This window comes from Podarcis gaigeae (genome assembly GCF_964106915.1).
Source record: "Podarcis gaigeae genome assembly, chromosome: 5".
In the NCBI taxonomy this organism is placed as follows: Eukaryota; Metazoa; Chordata; class Lepidosauria; order Squamata; family Lacertidae; genus Podarcis; species Podarcis gaigeae.
In genome coordinates, this window is record NC_139681.1 from 18,479,574 (window position 1) to 18,501,142 (window position 21,569).

Genomic DNA, 21,569 nt, shown 5'->3' on the forward strand with positions numbered 1-21,569 from the left:
AAATAAGATTGGCAACCTCTGGTTCGGTATGCTTCTTCCACATGTGTCCGGCTACTGTTATTGCAAGTCAAATCATTCTTCCATGGGCTAAATGTGTTCTTTCACTCTAGGGTGGTTTTACCTGTCCAGACTATTAATTTGATTTGGAAGACACAATGAAGGTTTTCTATAACGATATGCAGGTAAGGTTGGCCCTTCACCTAGCAGATATGCCTACTTAGCTGTGCAAGGTCTTATAAAAAAAATTACTCTTTGAGGGTGCTTTATTTGTGATTAATAACAAATATACATTAGGTGAAGTTGAAAAAGCAATTTAATAAATACTTTGGGGAGGGGGATACTTGTCAGTGCTGACCCTTAATTAAGATGAATGATGGAAGCATATGCATCACCATTTACAGGGCATGGTTCAGTCATCCAGCACATATTGCCCACACTCTGCTGTCCATGATGCTAACAATTGAGTTTTGTTTTTTTTGTGCTGCACACCCAAACCACCCATGATCAGAAGGGCCCTCCTACATTAGCCCTTCTCACCTCATAATTCTGTTCTTCATTGCATCGCTACAGGAAATGGTTTAGGATTCTATGGCTTCTTGAATCCACCTGGCAGGATTTTCATCAGTGTGGGGAAGAATCTAAAAAGAGGGCTCTGGAAGTTGAAATGCAGTATGACTTCTAAACACTCTTTAATCAAGCAGAAAACAGGAAGAGCTTTTGCCGAGACAGCCAGATACTGTTGATGAAAGAATTTATCTTTTGTTCCATAAATAGGTTTCAATCCATCCCTTGTTGACAGAGCAAGATGCAAGATAATAGAGAGGTGATGATTCAGGGAGGAAGAGGATTGGCTAGTCCAGCTTATTCTTCCTCCTACTTCTCATTCAGAGCTCTCATCTGATGCCTGGACAAAAGGAGAGAAAGAGAGAGAATAGAATGCCTGGAGAAGGAACAATAATCTGGGCTGGCCAATCTTCCCACCACCAAACCTTCCATGCCACCCAAACCTTGGTCTTTGCTCTGTCTGCTTCTCATCTTCTACACATGGCGGGGGGGGGGGGGAGAATTGTATCCACAGTGACTTTATAATGATCTCTTTACCCTGTTAAAATGTTTTCATAGTATTCACTCAAAAGCTTTCCATCTTGGATGGGAAGAGATCAATTTGCCTCAGTTGTTAAGTGATTAATTCCTCAAATGAGCTTTCAAAATATTGATGACAGATAAGCTCTGACATCCACATACCATGATAGCATGGCTTCACTTGTACAATCATAGCTTCACAGGCCATAAATATTAGAAGAATAGTGATGCCATGAAACCCTGGAATATAATTGGGGTGCTGCTAGTTTTATATAATGGGAGAGCTTCCACTAGAGGCTCATCAGAACAGTTCCTGGACAATGCCACTTCAGACTCGAGGTGAGGGGTTTTAGCCTTGCCTTCTCCATGTCATCATAAGTGTTGTATGTGCATGGATTTCCTCATATGGGGAAGCATTCTTCAATGTGATCTCCTATCTCAACTTTATTTGAAAATTCTACACAGGTTTCATCTGATTAGGACCCACCTAACTGACCACAAAATTTGGCTTCAGGTAAAATTCAATTTATAGTTTTTGAAGCCATGAAAACCTTGTTTCACCATCTAAAAACAACAACCAGCACCTCCCAGAATCAAACATATGTGAAAACCTTACTTTCTTACTATACTTACAATTTTCTTGCTAAATGTAAACTTACCAGTTTAGTATTGTGGACTGTTTTGTGTATAACTTAGCACATAAAGTAGTACTGATTGGTATTGTTCCACTCACCCCACCTTCTTTCCTAGTGTATTGCTAGGCAGGCTTCCTCAATACTCTCTTCCTTCCACCTTCAGTTCTAGCAGCCACCCAACCCGTAGGTAGTTCCTGTGTGCCTTCCTTATTCCTGTCCTGGTGCTTCCTATTTTTTTGGGGGGGGGGGTGAGTATTGTGAGTCATCCTTCCCTGCCAGCAGTAAATACTGCCAAGGCAGTAAGAGTAATGCATAACAATTTTCTCCTAACCTAGCCACCCCTTCCGCTCCCCAACTCTGGCAAGGTAGGGAAGCACTGGCAGGAGTCAGTGTTGGTGGCAGTGGTGGAAGTTGCAAATATTGTCTTGAGTTGTGGGGGAAGCAATACTAGTGTGGAGGCAATGATGTGGGAACATTGCAGAGCAATTTATGAAGTGGGAGGTAATGCAGTCTACTTCAAATCCATTATGAATACACTTTGATCACAGAAGTCTCTCAGCCCCACTCACCTCACAGAGTGTTTGTTATGGGGGAGGAAGGGAAAGGAGAATGTTAGCCGCTTTGAGACTCCATAAAGGGAGTGAAAGGCGGGATATCAAATCCAAACTCTTCTTCTTCTTCATCTGTGGGTTGCTGCTTCATATACCTGCAGTAAAAGACCTGTCTTGAGGTGCCCATAGACACCACCTTGCTTATATCATCATTAGATGGAGAGGAGAGAATTGTATGTCCTTTGCCAACATGTGTACCTATTTCCTGGTCTTTGTGGGCCATTTGCCTGCAAGTATCCTAACAAAAGATGTGCATCACAGCTTTGCCACTGACTATTCCATAAGTTTCAACTCCTCCTCCTGGATGCATTAACCCTTTCCTTTTGCAACCTCCATTCTTAAGATATATTTATAAAAAACATGAAGTATAAACACTTTAATTCAATTCAGTTACAATATACGCTTTGTTAGATACGGAGATGCAAGCTGTTGCACCATAAGGGTACCTAAGTATATCTTAGATTTTGCCAGTTGGGAAAATAAGAAAAAAAATACAGTGAAAATTGAAACCATAAATATTGTAGTAAAAGGAGGAAAGTTTTATTATCTGGACTTAGAAACAATATGTTGATATAAAAATTCTCTTTTAATAACTTTTGCCTTGCATTTGAGGGTGTTCACAGGGCCAAAGGGAGCCAAAACTCCTATCAAGTGTTGTTGGTTTTTTTTCCTGGGGGGGTGGAGAACAAAATTGGGGTTAGGGTGGAACTTACTAGTATCATCAGTGCTTCTCACAGTAGTCTTATGATATATATATGTATGTATATATTTTAAAAAGGTGACTGCCAAGAAAACCATTGATGAGGCCAGTGACTTTCCCCTCAATCCCCCTCAAAGGTCCTCCCCAAGTTTTGCCACCTGAATGCCCTGTATAGACCTCTGCATTAATCATGCAGAAACAGAAAAACCCCTCACCTTTTTAAGACAAGTTCAGAAAATAAACATTTGTATACTGTTGTTAAGGAATGGCAATATGTTTAGATACCCAGTAAAACTTTGTAATAGTATAGCATATCATCATTAATATGCATCACAAGGCTACAGTCCTATTCACATGAAATGGGAAGGGAACCGGGTTGAACGTAGTAGAGTTGGCTTCTTGAGTAAGTGTGGACACGAGTAGGCTGCAAGCATCATACTAACTGCAGAGAAACATAACTATCCTGAACCCATATAGTCATATATTGCTCCATCCCAGTAAATGAAATATCCTTAAAAATACTAATGTATATTTCTGAGTTCTCAAATTGGTGTCCTAAAGATACATGTTTTCTGGTCCTGAACTTTCGCTTTGAGCTTGCATGAATTCAGTGAAGCTCCTCAATTCTTGTACGTGCTTGCTTGTTCCTTGTGTGTAGGTATATATTTTCAAAGTTCTATCAAATTGTTTTGTTTGATGCAATGACCTGAGGAATGAGAAAGCAGAAATGTCAGAGGCCCAGTTGCCCAAAGGCCTTGTCACCATGCGGCAAAAGAAGGATGACTGGCAGATTCCTAGTTTAGTGCTAAGAGGCTTATGTATTTACTGATGCAGACAGATACGGTAGCAATGCTATAATTACCAACCTTATTACCTTTCAATACAGGATATAGGAGTTTTGCATCTGTGAAATTGGCAGTAATTTATTTCAACGTGCTACTTCTAAAAGTATTTCAATCATCATTCTAAAAGGTTTTTCTTCTTTTAGAAAAATGCAATGTACCAATATTTCTGCTGGGATAAAGGGAAAAGACCAAAAAAATGGGCGGGAGTAAGGGTTAACTCTAAACCTTCACATTGCTAGATAATAGGGCTTGTAAAACCCAACTTTGGAGTCAAGAATTATTCTTCAAAACCCTGTTGCATGTTTCCCATCCAATGGGCTGCAGTTTGTTATAAGCTCTCTGTTGTTGGCATCTGTCTGTCTCGGGAGACAATGGAAGAAGCGTCTTCCTGGGAGCAACTGCCTGAGAGTGGCACCTGACAAAGATGCAACCTCTGCACTTGTTACAACCTTTTCTAATGCATCTAAGGCAGTCGCAGAAAGCTGTGTGTGTACAAGTCAGAGTTCTGCATGACGAATGGCTCCTAACCCTCACACCCCGCTTGCCTGAGCCGTTGCTTCTTTTAAATCACCCATCTTATCTTGAAGAAACACATCTTGTTCTGTATCCGAACCAGGTTGCTTATCTCACCTCCAGAGGCTGCCCATCAACGTGAGGGTGTGAAGTGAAATGACTTCGCCAGCTATCGGCTCAATTTGCAGTGAGCAGCCCACATCTCGATACCAACACATAATTCAGTTGGTTTTGGCAGATTGCTAAAAGGAAGGCTAGAATCACACTGCCAGGGACGCTGAATTATATCAACTTGAGACAGAATCTGAGCCCTGCAGGTCAGGATTTGAGGACACTAAAGGAAGCTTAAGCTTGTATTTGTAACAACAAATATTTTGAAATGTGGATGCTCAATGCAGACCAAACTATAATGGAGGCTGAGGTTAACATTCGACAAAATTTTGCAGAAGCAACTAAATACAATACGTATGTTATCAGTTAAATTTATAGTTCAACACAGGAAGCAGCTGTATTGATTGATCTTTATATTCAGTGTGATCATTGTTAGGGGAAACAATTCTTATATTCATTCCTAAAACTGGTAAGAAGCTGCTCAAAAATCTTTCATAGCTAGTTAGTTTAAACATACTGACCATTTATATGCCAACCCTAAGAATTGCCAGGCACATCACTATCAATGCTCAGGACTGTGTTTTGCCGTAATACCATGAGAATGTAGAAACAGCACAGAACTGAAAACAAAATTGCGTTTCAACAATTTTTAAAGCAAGTTTCTAGCCCTTATGGTCAGGAACACATGCATGTTGAAATTGTGGACAATGATTTCTGAAAACATAGAAGCCTGAGAATTGGTTAAAATGCATTTCCACTGGGGCTTCCATGGCCTGCGTAGGTCCTTGGCCCTCCACCTCAACTTTTTTGAACTTGTATTATCCCTTCCCTCCTTTGGTTTGTTGATTTGCAATTCCTCCTCTTAGTTGGTCCCTGGTTATTTAGGGGGAACCCTTCTACCCACCCCATAACAAAATCTGTCCAGAGGTGTCAGCTTTTATAATCAAATAAACCAAAACACTGTGATAAGTATATGTTGTTATGGGCTTCTGTTTCAGGTTTCTGTGAATAGGACTGTTGGTGTAAGTTGCCTAGGGAAATACCTTGACGTCCTCTTAGTAGTCTGTTGAAGCATATAGCTATGCTCCATGCAACCTATCTATTTGTAAGTAAACACAAAATATTACAAGACAACTTGCACCTGCATTTTTGGACACCAAAGTCAATATAGGTTAGGCAAGGCCCTTGTTTTCAAATGGCTCCTATACACACATACATACATATATATGTTTTGTTCTGTTTATGGCCTGACAGCTGCACATCAGAATGAAGCCCATAAAATGGTGACATATGGGTGTATTTCACCAAATCCTTCCTGGGTGACATTTCAAAAGCTGTAGTGGCCAGCCACAAATGTAACCTTAATCACTGAAAAAAGCACATATATTCAACATTCTATATATATATATATTTAGTGTGTGTGTGTGTGTGTGTGTGTGTGTGTGAAGAGCATGGGTAGAGTGTAAAGAAGGGCTGGGTATGGTTATTTCTGGCTTCTGCCTCCATTGGTTTAACCTATCTGAACTGGTCACAGTGCCGACATCCCTTATACTTCGTTAAAATGCACCACAATCTTACTCATGTTTATGCAGAAGTACATCTCCCCTGTGACTTACCCTCTGTTAAGTGTGCTTCAGGTCACAGCCTCAGAAGCGATGTTTCGACTGGAGTCCTATACCCACCTCCCTGGGAATAAGCCTCACTGCACTCAATGGGGCTTGTTACTGAGGAGCTATGTGTAGGATTGCACTGTCAGCGAAGTTTTACAAACCTGTAAAGCAGCTGTCCCTCCTGGTTCCTCCATTGTCAGCATCACAACAGAAAGATCTGCAAGAAGGGAGGGTCTCTCTTTCTTTTCTTTTTATCTTGTCATTCCAGAATCCCACTTCTCGCCTTCAGCTGCTTGCATCCATATTGATGGGGAACAGGATAAATAGAACAAGCTAATTTGTAATCCCAGATAGAAAATGATGGCTCGACTGTTTCCGTCATTGAGCACTCTGCCAGTTTAAACAGCTGATTAGTCAGCTTCTGTGGAATCGATCTGAATCAGTTCCACCTGCATGCTCCCACCAGGAGCCACTTTATTGTAAATCAATCATTCTGAAAACAACTCACAAAGGGGCCAGTCCTCACTAACAAGCCATCAATTTGACCTGTCTGTCTGGAGCACACTGCCAATTAGGAGTGCAACAAACATTTATTCAAAAATTATGGGCAAGTTTACACAGTTCATTTTTCCTCTTCTTAAGAGGCACCTGTAGCAATATATGTTGCTGCATCATGTTTGTTTTTAAAACCTTATTTGGGGAGGGGCCAGTTTCCAGCTATCACAATAGAAAGGGCTTTCGGTATGTGCATGAGAAAGAAAACATGTTCAGAATTTTAACAAACAGATGGGGCAGTTAGCCTTTATTACCAAAAGCCAATGTTAGCAGGAACTCAGAAGCTTTATGTCCTGCCCTTGATCCCCCAGGGTATAAAGATCAATCCTAGAAGTCAGAGAAGTTCTCCTCTTTCTTTGACATGATGAATTGCTAAATTTTGGCCTTGCGGGATAGTGGCTCATCCAACTGGCAGTGGTTGGAGAATCTGCCTTAGGAGGGATGCACAGATATATGGTTTGGTCTTTCAACTTTTCCTTTAAGATAGTTCAAACTATCCTAAATAAAAGAGAATGAAAAAGATATGTTCTAGTTTTCTGCCCTTTCTTTTCCTTTCTTTCTTTTTTAATTGGCGTGTCTGGGCATTTCATTTATGTCAACACTAAAGTGTGAGAATAATGTTTGGAAGCTCTGTGTCGTGTTTAGTATCTCAAGAGTGTAAGACTCTTCCAATTAGATGCAGGAGGGATGGGTGCGGGGATATGTACTGATTTAAGCTCTGATGCCAGGCTGGGTATGCTAGCTGAGCTAACGCCATTGCATTGCCAAAGTGTGCTTTTCGAGACAGGTTATGGTTGGCTATAAAAATGTGATACTCTGTCATACAAGCTGCATAACACCACAGCTCAAGAAGACGAAAAAAGGCTAGGGAAAATATTTCATTCAAACCCTAACTTAAAAGCGTAAGAAGAACCTGTTGGATCAGGCCAATGACCATCTCGTTCAGCATCCTGTGGCCAACCAGGTGCCTGTGGGAAACCGCCAAGTTGAATCTGAGCACACAAGCACTCTTTTCTCCTGTTGTCTCCAGCAACTGGTATTTGGAAACCATACTGCCTCTGACTGTGGAGGTAGAGCGTAGTCATCATGGCTAGTAGCCATCTATAGATAGCCTCCTTTTCATGAATCTTCTTTTAAAGCCATCTAAGTTGGTGCCCAAAAGGGACGAGGGTGGCGCTGTGGGTTAAACCACAGAGCCTAGGACTTGCTAATCAGAAGTTCGGCAGTTCGAATCCCCGTGACGGGGTGAGCTCCCGTTGCTCGGTCCCTGCTCCTGCCAACCTAGCAGTTCGAAAGCACGTCAAAGTGCAAGTAGATAAATAGGTACCGCTTCAGCTGGAAGGTAAACAGCGTTTCCGTGTGCTGCTCTGGTTTGCCAGAAGCGACTTAGTCATGCTGGCCACATGACCCAGCTCCCTCGGTCAATAAAGTGAGATGAGCGCCACAACCTGAGAGTCGGCCACGACTGGACCTAATGGTCAGGGGTCCCTTTACCTTTATCTTTAAGTTGGTGCCCATCATTGTCTCCTGTGAGAGCAAGTTCCATAGTGTAACTATGTCCTGTGTGAAGGAGTTTTTTAGGAAGAACTTGGTGACTTTAAAACGTCCTACCATCACAGAACTCTTTCCAAATCAATGCATTTGCTAAAGAGCTCCTCCACATGTGTCACAGAACCCCAGCGCATCGCAGATGATTCTGTGATGTTCCAGGGTGAATTGCACACTCATTTGCTCAACAGGTGGAAAAGTCTGAGAACGTGACCCAGAACGTGTCCAACACTCTTGTGCAGCTGGAGAGGATTGAAAGGGTGTGGATATGCTGTCTTTCACACAAGTTTGTCTGCTATTACTCACTGGTGTAGCGTGGGCAAGTAATTTGTGCCCCCTAACCCGTGGATTTGCGCCCCCTAATCCGTGGATTTGTGCCCCCTAACCCCCAGATGTTGCGCCCGGTGCGGCCGGCCCCCCCTGCACCCCCACGCTATGCCACTGCTATTACTAATATAACAAAACAGGTGTGAGGGGAAAGGCAGCGGACTTTGCATCTTGTAAGACTCTTAAGAGGAGATGTGGAAATAGAGGAAGTACAATACAGGTCTGTGAGGATCTGTAGTTGCAGTGCAAGTTTCACCAAGCCCTTTTGGGAAGGAGAGGCATACAGTGGCTGATTTCTCCATCTCTTGAAATACAAAAGCCAAAGAAGATTGTCACATAATAAAGTAAGAATGTCCACATTTACCAGGATAACTTAATTTATAATTGCTGCTGCTCAAAATGTGAGAGAGGACACCACCCATTGCATGCCGTTCCTCCGCTCCCAGAAACTGAAGCAAGAACTTGACAGTCCTTCTCATGTCCCCTCTCTTGGTTCTACTTTATTACCACTGTAGTCAGCCCATTCTTCAGAAATGCTGAAAGTCCAGCGAAAAAAATAAATGGTTTCTTTAGCCTATACTTGTCCTGCCAACTGATCCTTGGAATGCCTTTTGCTATAACTCACTTTCATTCTAGGCTGGAATTATGGAGGCTCAATGCCGAAAAGCGACACCAAATGCTTTGTATTTTCTGTCTCAATGACTTTCACCCTCCGTTTGTAAGGAAAGAGATGTAGGCAGAGTCCTCGATAGGACAGAGAAGAATTCACAGGCTCAAATGGAACCCAAGCCCTGTTTATTATTTGGCTGAGGGATCTGAACTGTTTCAGTGGGACTGATATCAGAGTAAACATAGACATATTGGTTGTAGTATGTTTATAGTATCTGTAAGTCACTTTGAGTCATTTCCACAAGTAAAGTAAGTATGATGATGATGATAAAATATCTGGTCTGGTTTCATACCTGGTTTTGGGAGAGAGATGGGGAAATGTGAGCCTGTTGGTTCCCCTTAATCTCCAAGTGGCTCTTGGCACCATAGACCATGGTGTTCTTCTGCAACAACTCAAGGAGGCACTGTACTACAACAGTTCTGCTCCTACCTGCAGTGTCACTACCAGAAAGTCGTACAGTCGTACCTTGGAAGTTAAACGGAATCTGTTCCGGAAGTCCGTTCGACTTCCAAAACATTTGGAAACCAAAGTGCAGCTTCTGATTGGCTGCAGGAGGTTCCTGCAGCCAATCAGAAGCTGCGGAAGCCCCGTCGGACATTCGGCTTCCAAAAATAGTTCACAAACTGGAACAGTCACTTCTGGGTTTGTGGTATTCAGGAGCCAAAACGTTCGAGAACTAAGCTGTTTGAAAACCAAGGTACAACTGTACTAGGAAATAGCTTTTGGGCTGTGGGGATCCACAAGGATCCCGTCTGTGCTTCCTATGCTTTCTATATGGAACCATTGGAAGCTGTCTGTCTTTCTGGATCCATGTTCCTTCTCCTGCATCCTATTCCTCACTCTGTCATGTCCTCAGGTATCACTTTGGCACCAGATAATGTGTAGCTTCATGTCTACTGAGGAAGAGATCTGATCTTCCATTTAGTGCATGGAAGGTAATAAATGACCTTGTTTTCTTCCTAGCTGACTATAGCATAGTATCATAAACCTCAAGAGGCAATTGTCTGGTCATTTCTACTTACTGCACTCAGAGCTAGGAAGGGTCTATGACCACTGGCAGGAAGAAAATGGGATTGCTACTTCCTTTTTGGGTGGGTTTCATGTATTTTTGAGGGTTATGTGACCAGCAGAGTTGTTAGCACAGCTTTTAAAAGCATAGGAACCCTCCTACACTGGAGAAAAGGCAGCAACACAAGAAGGTAATCTGGAATAAGAGGTAACCTATGCAAGCTGTTCTATAGAGGCTAAAAAGCGAGAAGCCCCTCAGTTCAAGTGTAATCTCAACTATGAATTCATTAGGGGACCTTAGACAGGCAGGTGTTCTTCTAGTTTCTGCCCCCTCCATCCCCTGCAATATGAGGTCAATAAAACTGGCTTCTGTTACACAAGTACTGTAAAGAATACTGGAGAGCTTGACTTACACTATACAGAAGCTACTATCATGCTAAGATACACATTCTGGAATGTGAGGGTCTCAAGGGCTTGCAAATTGAAATCCATGCATTTCTTAGAAGGCAGTCTTCTGTAGGTCTTTAGGACTGTCATGGAGCCATAATTCTTCATATGCCAAGTCTATTTCTTGAGCCTGTCCTGTTAAAAATAAAAAAAAAATGCAACAGGATCCCACTATCCCATATGAAGCTGCTACATTCCCAGCCAAAATGATCTGAAAGTCCCTCACCAGCTGCCAGTGTTTCCATAAATGCTCCAGAGTTGTGTCTGCAGCCAGATGGTCCTTGACAAACTCTTCACATGTCAACTTGCATTGTGATATCAGAGCAGTTTCTTCCCCATAGTTTTGTGTGCATGTGCACACACTTGCCATTATTTTGCTTCTCTTTTTTTTCTGCACTCAGAAGAAGGATTTCTGTTTTACCTCAGACGTTATTCAGTAATGGCAGCCTATGAATCGCTGAGAAATTCCGACAGTTCTAACACGTTTTATTCCAGGATGTGGCTTTCCTTGGTACAGAATTTTTACCCATAGAATGGATAGCAGAGAGATCCACAGCTTTGCTATATTTTCTTGTTGTGTGCCAAGGAGGAGGAAGAATTGCCACAGAACCCTAGTGAACTGCTAAAGGAGGGACAAAGAGAAAGGAAGGGAATACAAATAATATGCAAATGGCTAACTAACAAGACTTGGGAGAGTTGGCCTAGACTAGTGGGAGAAGGTACGTATAAGGAGCTACAATGGCACCTTGGTATACCCAAACGGCTTAGTTGTCGAACAAATCTGCTCCCAAATGCCACAAACCTGGAAGTAAGTATTTTGGTTTGTGAATGCTTTTCGGAAGCCGAATGTCCGACGCAGCTTTCACGGCTTCCAATTGATGGCATATTATCAGCTTGAGATGGAGAGAAGAAGGAGGAAAGGGAGAAACATCCAGAATGTCCCTTTCCTCTTTTGAAAGTCTTTTGTCCCCCATGAAAGGGGGACATTTAATGGAGCTTGGTGTCTTCTATTCCTTATGGGGAGGGAGGCTTGCAATTGTTTATAAGGATTTCTACTTTTTCTTCCTTTCTTGAACAGCAACAAAATCTTTGCTGCCACTCCCAGTGATGGTTAAGCTGCAGTGGGCAGCCTGACGATTTTCCTAACTGTAGTCATTCTGTGACAATGATAAATACCACCCCCAGACATATATTAATACTCCATGAATTCTTATTCTCACTCACTCACTCACACACACACACACACACACACACACACCACCCCAGCCATAATTGTAGCCCACCTCAGGGTTCGAGTCACGAGTGGCAGCTGGTACCCATGAAAATCAGAGTGCTCAGGATTCCAACTCTGCCCAAGTTCGTCCACCAGCCCCAGCCTTAGCCTCACCCCCTCTTGAGATTCAGTATTATCATCCCGTGCTTATGTGTGAGTGACCTCAGCTGAAAAACGTGTGTGAGAGAGATGAATTCTCTTGTTTCTAGTGTCTGACTTGAGATACCCAGTTTACACATGCAAACTGTTACTTGATCGTCATTAATGGATGTACTTCAAACCAGCTCTGAATTCTTATCAGTGCTCCTCCTTATTTGATACATTTTCTCTGGAGTTTGCATTCATGCTGCGATACCATGAAAACTGTCATATTTGATTATATTTTTTGTGAGACTTTTTTTTTCTTTTCATTTCCATACATTTACGATGAATATTAGTTTTAAAATTTGAAACAGCAAGAGGAAATACTTTGCTTGTTGGGGAAAATATTTCAGAGTCTGTCCAGTTTAATCTTGCCACCATAACCATGAGATGGCCACCCTAACCAGCAGCAAGGGTGTCCTTCAAAGACTAGCCCCTAGGCACTGGCACTGGCGTCTAACATCTAGCAGCCGCACATCAGTCCTAGGGAAATTAAAGCCAATTTCTGGACACCAGACTGTGGTTTTTATGCATGCATCTAGACAGCATGGAGACTGCCTTGCCATATACTGACATAAAGGACAAATAGACCTAGTTATTATCTGTGACACAGTGAGAGCCCAGATGACATGCTCCGACAAGGTCTGAAAACAGTAAAATAGAGATGTTGAAAAGAACTGGTGTTAAAATGAAGCTCCAAGGACTGCATCATGGGATGGTGGCAGGATTAGGTGTGTAGTGTCTTAAAAGTAGCGTATTGGGGACACACACGCACCCCTTGCCAGTTAACTTCCAATCCTGTCCATATAAGAGGCTGAGTTTGATCTTAGCAGTGTTAGTCCAGTGAATTCTTTGTTGGAGTTCTGAATTTGCAATATGTGGTGTGAGTGTTGATTCTTATGTAGCCAAAATTCATGGTAAAGGTAAAGGGACCCCTGACCATTAGGTCCAGTTGTGACCAACTCTGGGGTTGCAGCGCTCATCTCGCTTTATTGGCTGAGGGAGCCGGCGTACAGGTTCCGGGTCATGTGGCCAGCATGACTAAGCTGCTTCTGGCGAACCAGAGCAGTGCATGGAAATGCCGTTTACCTTCCCGCCGGAGCGGTACCTATTTATCTACTTGCACTTTGACGTGCTTTCCAACTGCTAGATTGGCAGGAGCAGGGACTGAGCAACAGGAGCTCACCCCATCACGGGGATTTGAACCACCGACCTTCTGATCAGCAAGTCCTAGGCTCTGTGGTTTAACCCACAGCCCCACAAATCCAGAGGGTGGTAGTCAACTAAGTCTTACTTAAACATTAATGAACATAATCCATTTCAGTGGGTCTACTCTGAATACCACCCACTAAATTGCCATACACCAAAGAGAACCCAATGGAAACAAAGCATGCTAAATAGCCACTGAAATTGCTAGTAAAAACAAGTGGGGCCCATGGAGAAGGGGAAATGGGATTGGCTGGTGAAGGGGAGTGTATAGCCCCAGTGGTCCAGGAGGCTTCAAAACAAGTTGGCAGGATAGGACTAGCTCAGGTATCTTCAACCTTTTCAGGCCAGGACCCATTTTTAACACACACATTGGGGAACCCATTTCTTATTCTTTTACCATACATTTGCATGGTGGTAATGTTCCTGTTGCGACCCGCCTTGGATCTGGCTGAGACCCATGTGTGTCCCCACCCACCAGCTGAAGACCAGTGGACCAGCCCCTAGAGAAGGCAAGGAGTGCAGAGGGTGTAAAGAGGAGAGTGGGAACCGAGAAGTTCCGTATATTTATTCCTCCTTTGCCCTTTACTCCATTTCTGTCTTTTTCTCCAAGTGAAATGAGCAAAAGAGAACAGAGGAAGAGACGTGTGTGTGTGTGTGTGTGTGTGTGTGTGTGTGTGTGTGTAAGAACCTTCTCATTGTTTTGATATGTCACTCCCTAGTTTACTTTGAGATGCTATTTTTAATCGTCTCCATAGAAGGAAGTGAGAGTTGCCTATAGAAACCAATAGAGAAATTAAGTTAGGATTGGGCATTAGTACATCCTACACCTAATGATAATACCGAAAATAGAGCAGCAAAGAAAAGAGTTCCTGCAAGTTAAGGGATGGGCTGAAGCCAAGAGGGTTACAAAATAGAATCTTATTCTGTTTTACTCAATTTGGAGGGCTGTGCCGAGATACAGAAACCCTGCGCTGTTGTTAATGCAGATCAGAGGTAGGACTGAATCTGCTTCGGATTCTCAAGTTGCACCCACTCCATACATTTAAAGCAGCTGTTACATGCCACTTTAATTGTCGTGACATCTCCCAAACAGTCTCAGGAACTAGTATATACAGTTGTACCTTGGTTTAAGAACAGCTTAGTTTATGAACAACTTAGATTAAGAACGCTGCAAACTTTGAAGTAGGTGTTTTGGTTTGTGAACTTTGCCTTGGAAGCAGAACATGTTCCGGTTCCTGTCGAGTGTGTTCCATTTGTAAATTGAGTCCATTGCTGCTATGGGAAAGCATGCCTTGGTTTAAGAACGCTTTGGTTTAAGAATGGACTTCCAGAACAGATTAAGTTCGTAAAGCAAGGACCACTGTAATTAGTCTTAAGGGAATGGGGAAACATTGGTGATGCATGAATGGCTTCTGCATGTGGTTTCAAATGCAAGAGGCTGTGCAATGCAGTGAAAGCTTGTTCATGCTAGAAGCACCAAATTCTGTGTACAAATCCACTTAAAATGGATTTCCTTTCCAATCCTGGTAGGAGGGCCCCAGCAGTGACTTTGATGCCAGAGGCCTCAGACATCCCAGAATGCGGCATGATTGCCAGTCCGTGTCACTGCTATTCTTGTAGCCTGCAGGTGTCAATGCAAGCACCAATAAAAATGAACCAATAAGGATAGGGAAAGGAATTTAGCAAGATGAGGAAGTTGGGGAAAATATATTTTTCATGCATAAGTCGATCAAATTCAGCAGCCTGCTGTGATGGGAAAGATACATAATATGATAAAGCTTGGTAGCAAAGACATGTGTGATTGAACAAACCAATGAAGAGATAACATTTGAAAGCTTTACAGCTTGGAAAGCTGTTAGCAAGCTGGGGTCCCCTTCATCATTTTTAATTTTAGTTTTACTGCCCTTCATTTGCTTTGACAGGTTGATGTTGCCATGGTGCAGTTGAAATCCTCATAAAAGTGCTGTTACCCTTTCCAAGAAGGCTATTTTTTCCAAGGGTTTATGCCACATTTTATAGTTATGTCAGAAGGTTTACTTGGTTTATGAATCCTGCAAGCAGTAGGATTGCTTTGGAAACTCTGAGTTGCATTTTGGCTTCTGCCATTTAACGGTTTAAGCTTTAAAAAAAGATCACCATATCAACGTGTTATGTCCTTTCAATAATTAAACTCATTACAAATTTATCCTTTTGTTAATAAGGGCACATAAAAAGCATTCGATGCTTATGCTACCCATTTGATCCAAAAAATATTTGCTGCAGAGGGTGGGTGGGTGTGGGGAGCTGTCACATGTCCTTAAATATTGATCAGATATAGGAAACAACATCATCAATCACATAAACATTTACGATTTGGGGGTGGGCGTGTGCGGATTGGTACTTACAGAGTTTTCGTCATACCTATAGAGTTATTCCCAGTATGCCCATGACAACCTGTCCAAATGCTATGGCCAGCAGCATGCAAATGTCAGTCTGAAATATAAAAACTTTTGCCAGCATGAAAAATTGCATGTCCGTGATAGCTCACTTTCTCTGACCATTGGCAGAGGAAGTATTCATTTGACATCAAGTTAACATGGGGTCACAGCACAGTAGGGAGTTAGCCAAATATGTTACACTACCCAACTAGCTCTGATCCCTATTGCACTTGGCCCTAAACTACAAGAACAGAGATGGGCTAAGATATGTTTATGCAATTTCCATTAAAAATGCAGTACAGTGATACCTTGGGTTAAGTACTTAATTCGTTCCGGAGATCCATTCTTAACCTGAAACTGTTCTTAACCTGAAGCACCACTTTAGCTAATGGGGCCTGCTGCTGCCGCCGCACCGCCGGAGCCCGATTTCTGTTCTTATCCTGAAGCAAAGTTCTTAACCTGAAGCACTATTTCTGGGTTAGTGGAGTGTGTAACCTGAAGCATATGTATCCTGAAGCGTATGTAACCCAAGGTACCACTGTATTGGGCCACGTGGAAAAGAAACAAGCTGCCCAGTCTGTGTTTTTTGGTGAGCCGCCTCTGATGGATAAGCTTGCTAGGAAGTAAGTTGCACTGAAATAAGTAAGACTTCTGTGTAAATGTGCTTAGGGTTGTGCTGCAAGTAACTTGCAACATCACAGAAAGCCTATATCAGCGGGTGGAATTGACCTCAGGCTTCTCAAGAACCAGGCTGGTAGTTTTCCTTCTGTTGCAGGCTTCCTCTTCAACTTTTGGGTGGTGGTGGTGTGACGTGTGCCTTTGCATTAAAGACATCTTTGATCCAAATATTTTGGAACAAGAACACTATTTCTGCCCCTTTCTCTTCAGTCAGTTAAGCAGGTCACTTTTGTTGCAGCTTTATAATCCTGCTTTGTCTTAAAAAACAGTACCCTGTCATTGGTCCCTCCTTGCTTGATACTTTCCTCCTTAATTGCCTTTCCATTCGAGCCAGAGACGTATAGCGGCAACTGCAGTGTGGTGCAAAAAAACCCATTCATTGTTATCAGTCAACAGAGTCTCCTACAGGAGCACCTTAACAAGAGCTAGTTCACAATGAGCTGAAGGCACAAGATGGATGGTGTTCATAGTTCATTATTTGAACAAGGGTATCTGACTTATGGCAAATCTATCTGAGAGAGTGTTGTAGAATTCTATTTTATCTTTAAGAAATGGTGTTTTAGAAAAGTAAGATATTTACTTCTCTTGCAGTGAAGAATTTAAGTAGAAAAATTCCCTCTGTTTGTTTGAATCATACTGGAATGATGAGGCAGGGCCGAGTCATACATCAAGAAACCAAAAGGTGGGAGTGGCAGGGGGCAGGGAGAGACATGACTCTTCAGGGTTGTATTTTATTTTGTGCAAGAAGAAGATGCCCCATGCTATTGCTGGACATACTTTGTGCTTTAAAAATATTGTTGCACGCCACCCCAGTCTCTGAGCAGTGCAAGGTTACGGGGGTTCCAGGCCAGGGTACGTGTTTCCTTTGGAATGAGGCACAGAGAAGACTGTGGTGTCTTTATGATATATGGTTTATTTACACATGTATACAACCCGAGGCTACGAAGGAGGGGTTTGCAGCATTGACACACCAGAGGGGCCTTGCTTCACTGCCTTGGATTCAACCAGAAATCAAGCATCACTCTGTCTCTCTGGCTTCCTAGCCTGTTGTTTTCCCATTTCTAGCTTCTAGCTCAAATCTTTCAACTCTCACCTTTTTTCTTTCTAACTACCAACCAGTTTGCTGCCTGGCACAGATCCACTTCATTTGTTCCTTTAATGACCCATTACCTAGGCCAGGCATGTCCAACAGGTTGATCACTATTGACTGATCGATTGTGGGGGTGTCCCAGGTCGATTGTGGTATCAACTTTGGTCACCCCCCCAAAGCTCTACAACTTTGGTCAATCTTAATGGGTAGATCACAGCCAGTCTTTTTATACTGTGAGTAGATCGCAGTCCCTTGGGAGTTGGACGTGCCTGACCTAGGCTATCGCCCCATCAGGATGCTAGTAGCCTGGCTTAATTTTTAACACTTGCTGGATCCAGAGGTTACAAGGGTCTCGGCATACAGCCTGCTCCCCTGCCTCTAAATTCATAACAATGAATTCATTGTCGGTTCTTTTTTTTCTGCTTATGTTACTCCTTAAATTACATAAATGCAAATGTTTAATAATTGTTTCTCCACAGTTTCAGCTGTTCTCTCTCTCTCTCTCTCTCTCTCTCTCTGTGTGTGTGTGTGTGTGTGTGTGTGTGTGTGTTCGTTCCCAGTCATGCCAGATACCAGATACGGAAAACAGCTATAAAGTTGATAGGCATAGATGAGATAAATATAGGCGGTGAGCATTTTGTGTTCATTCTTTTGGACCTGGAAGAGGGCATAACAGGTGTAATGGGGCAGGACAGGCTTATGCACACTCAGCCAATGTGCATAGGGGCCAGGAGCTGAGCTCCCATGCAAAATGACCACCACCTGTAGCAGAAAAGGAGGGAATCATTTTCACCACTTTGGATGGGTCAAAACTTTATAGCTGCAATATCAAGTGATGACTTCCAGATTTGAATGGGCTATAATATTCCACATTGCTTTACTTCACCTTACCTAAGTATACTCAATTAGAGATAGGATGATTCCCCCACCCCCTTCATTAACAGGATTTGTACAATTAATTTCAGAATTGAAGATGCATAGTTTGTTACTGCTTTAAGTCCTTCAGTTGTTTTGCATATTCTACTCCTTGCCACATTGCCGATGGAAAATAGTAAAAATACTGTTACAATTTATCTTGATGTGGCTGATTTTAGTTGCAATCATGTGTATGTTCTTTTTGTGCAGCGTTTCACTAACACACACACATATGTTCCTGTGCCCCATTCAAAATGATAGTGATAAAACCTGGACTGTAATTTGCTTTCTTGTAGCATCTGATCACTATGCACAGCTGCATATGCATGCTGGTAAAGCACTGCACAAGAAGAATATTGATAATAAGTAGAAGCATTTCAAGATAGAAGTTTTGCATTATGAGAACAAAAAAATATCCCCAAACCCAAACAAACTCAGGGAGTGTTGACACTCTGTTTATGCGGGTGGGAGGAACTGAAATCTGAGAGGAACAATGGAAATTGATCATGTGCTATGCTTTGTACAATTTTTAAATTAGATATAATGAGAAAGGGTCCCTAATGAATCTGCTACGTTGAGGGGGGAAAAGAAAGAAGGAAAAGATAATATCCAATATTTGGTGAGCTATTCAAATGGATAGAATTTCAGATGCATCAAGCTTCCCCAGCTTCTTAGAGCAAAGGTGCATGGCGCATAGCTTTAAAGCTAACTCCAGAGCTGCAAGCTTCAGATCCAGGGATGAAGGCTGTTTGGCTTTGGAGAGTTTTATGGAGGAATTAACTTTCTCTGGCCCATATCTGGCCCAAACATGTCCCTGACTGGTAGTTTATCATAGGAAGAGGCTGGTGCATTGTGAAGCATTTGAAGGAGTGTCCTGATACTGAGGCGAGCGACACTGCTTTGCAATGATGTCTCTGAAGTGCAAGCATATCACAAATCATTTGGGCTGCAGAAGCACAGCAGAACTGATGTGCACCGATGTTGCCATTTAATGTAGTTTCCCAGCAAACCTTTCATAAAATTCATGATTGTAGCTGACCTCTCTTACTGGGCTCCTCTCTCTTTCTTTTTTAAAGGCCTATAACCTGGCTTTGAGAAACTGTGCGCCGGAAAAGTGATGTGCAGAGAATCATGTTCTCTTCAGAAAAAAGATACAGGAGGTGAGGCCCCAGTCAAACAGTTGATTAAATGTCACAGTGCATTGGGCCATTTCCTAGACTGTGGTGGGATTTATTTCATTCTGTCTGCACAAGAAGAACCCGACCCTGCACTCTTCTTATGTTACAGCTGCCACTGAAATGCAGGCTGAAGTTAATTTTATGCATTTATTAATTAAATGTATTGCCCACTCTTCACCCAAAGGTCCCAGGGCTATATTTAAAAAGTAAAATAACAACAACCACCAAACAAAAAGTTTACACAATAACACCCTATGGTCACAGTTAATATGCAACAAAAGCAGCAGCACATCAATACATCAGAGAGAGTTTAAAAACATCGGAGACCTTCTAGGATCTGCTTAAATTCCCCCTGGCCTTCCTCTCGGTCACTCTTTCCACTTCCTCTAGTGCAACAGAAAGGCGTCCATCCCTGAAAAACAGATATGCACTAAAAATAATAATCCTGCAGACAAAGTGGCAGTAACTAGGAGGAAGGTTTGGTTAGTGGGAGCTTTCAAATTCCTCTCCAGGAGGTGCCCTGTGTGGTTGATATCTTGCATATGTACTCACATATTGGAAACCTTCAAGGTCCTGTATGGCATCTAATTAGCAGAAAGTTTTATGCCCAGCTTAGGCAAGACATATCCAAGGGCTCCTCTGCGGATTCCTCAGCTCAATGCACTCATGCACTGCCCCCCCCCATCTCAACACCTGCTGTAGCAACTGACCTTCAGCAGATTCTGATGGCAAGCCTTGTCCTCACTTGCTACTTGCTGCGTGTGGGCCAAGCTGCTGTTGAAGGCACAGTTGCAAGCTGCAATTTACGCTTAAGGCACAGCTTTGGGAATGACACTTGCAGGGATGCTGCTTTGAAGATGGGCCTTGCCCTCTTACCATTTTTCAGTCCCTTCTCAATGCAGCCCGCCCGCAAACATAATTGCTGACCAGAGCTGAAACAGATAAAACGCTAGGGCAGAAAATTGGGAGGCTGCTGTTGGCATTTTGACAAGCCAGGACAGTATGCTAAGTGGATGTAGCTGAAGATTGAACTTTTGGTTCTTTTAGTAAAGCATATGCTGTGTTAATTGATCCTATTTGATACTTGTCTTTTGGACAAAAACACATTAATGCAATCCATGTTATGTTTAGTCTGGTCCAAAAAGCTGAAGAGCTCACATTCTAGTTACCTGCTTCCACCAAAGAAGAAAGAGAAAGGAAATTTGAACAGGCAAAAAACAAATATATCAGTTAGGGTTACTCTGAGTATATGATAATCAAGGAAATGCAACTTGGAGAGGCAAGCAAAAGTTCTTTCCCCCATCTCTTCACTGTAATCATTATCAAGGAAAAGCAAGTATTGGTCTGTTCAGCATAGCCAATGAAATGTTCCTCCACCATTAGAAACTAGAGGGAATGAGTAGTTTTCGTCTTCCACTGTTACATCAGTAGCTGTTACACCAATCCACTGCCATCTAGGTGAATGCCTACCAAGAGGTATGAAACAAGACATGGGATTGGTAAAATGGCTGCTGATGTCACAAAGGCACTTCTTCCACAAGCCTAGTAACCAACACAGAATAAATCCCAGCCTCCTAAAAGCTCTGTAGGAGGAAGCTGGAAGAGTAGGTTGGGGAAACACTGCAGTTATTGCTGCATATTCTATTCCTTTCCAGAATGACTTTACTAAGCCTTTGTGCTGTTTTCTTAGATCATCAGGCTGCCCCCAACTTGACTCTGAATTTCTTAATGCAGGAAAACATGAGAGGAAGGAGGATTAGGCTTAAGAAGGTAAGGCAGAAACAAGATAAAACAAAAGACGAGCGAAGCTAGTTGGGAAGGAACACAGCCAAAACTACTACCACATATCCACATACATTTGAGGACTTTCTGCTAGTAATAATTACACCATAGGCTTTTCAGCACCCCTGCTCTCAAAAATGATTTCTGCAGTTTTTCACATATCCATCATCAGTTAATGAGAAAAGAAATTCCATTCATAAATTATCAAAGGGAAGAGAAATTG

The 21,569-nt window shown here is 42.5% G+C and overlaps 2 long non-coding RNA genes across 7 annotated transcripts in view; one reads left to right on the forward strand and one right to left on the reverse strand.

The window, feature by feature from the left end:
• Positions 1–9,316: 9,316 nt before the first annotated feature.
• Positions 9,317–10,981, reverse strand: LOC310844458. The gene is made up of 2 exons (XR_014564147.1): positions 10,630–10,981; positions 9,317–9,500 (listed from the first exon to the last, which is right to left on the reverse strand). It is a non-coding gene; the product is annotated as an uncharacterized lncRNA (long non-coding RNA).
• A 10,141-nt stretch (positions 10,982–21,122) lies between these two features.
• The window catches only part of LOC310844387, a 91,787-nt gene continuing 91,340 nt past the window's right edge, over positions 21,123–21,569 (forward strand). For all 6 annotated transcript variants that reach the window (XR_014564060.1, XR_014564061.1, XR_014564062.1 and 3 more), the window contains exon 1: positions 21,123–21,334. This is a non-coding gene — a long non-coding RNA (uncharacterized lncRNA). The remainder of the gene's footprint in view (positions 21,335–21,569) is intronic.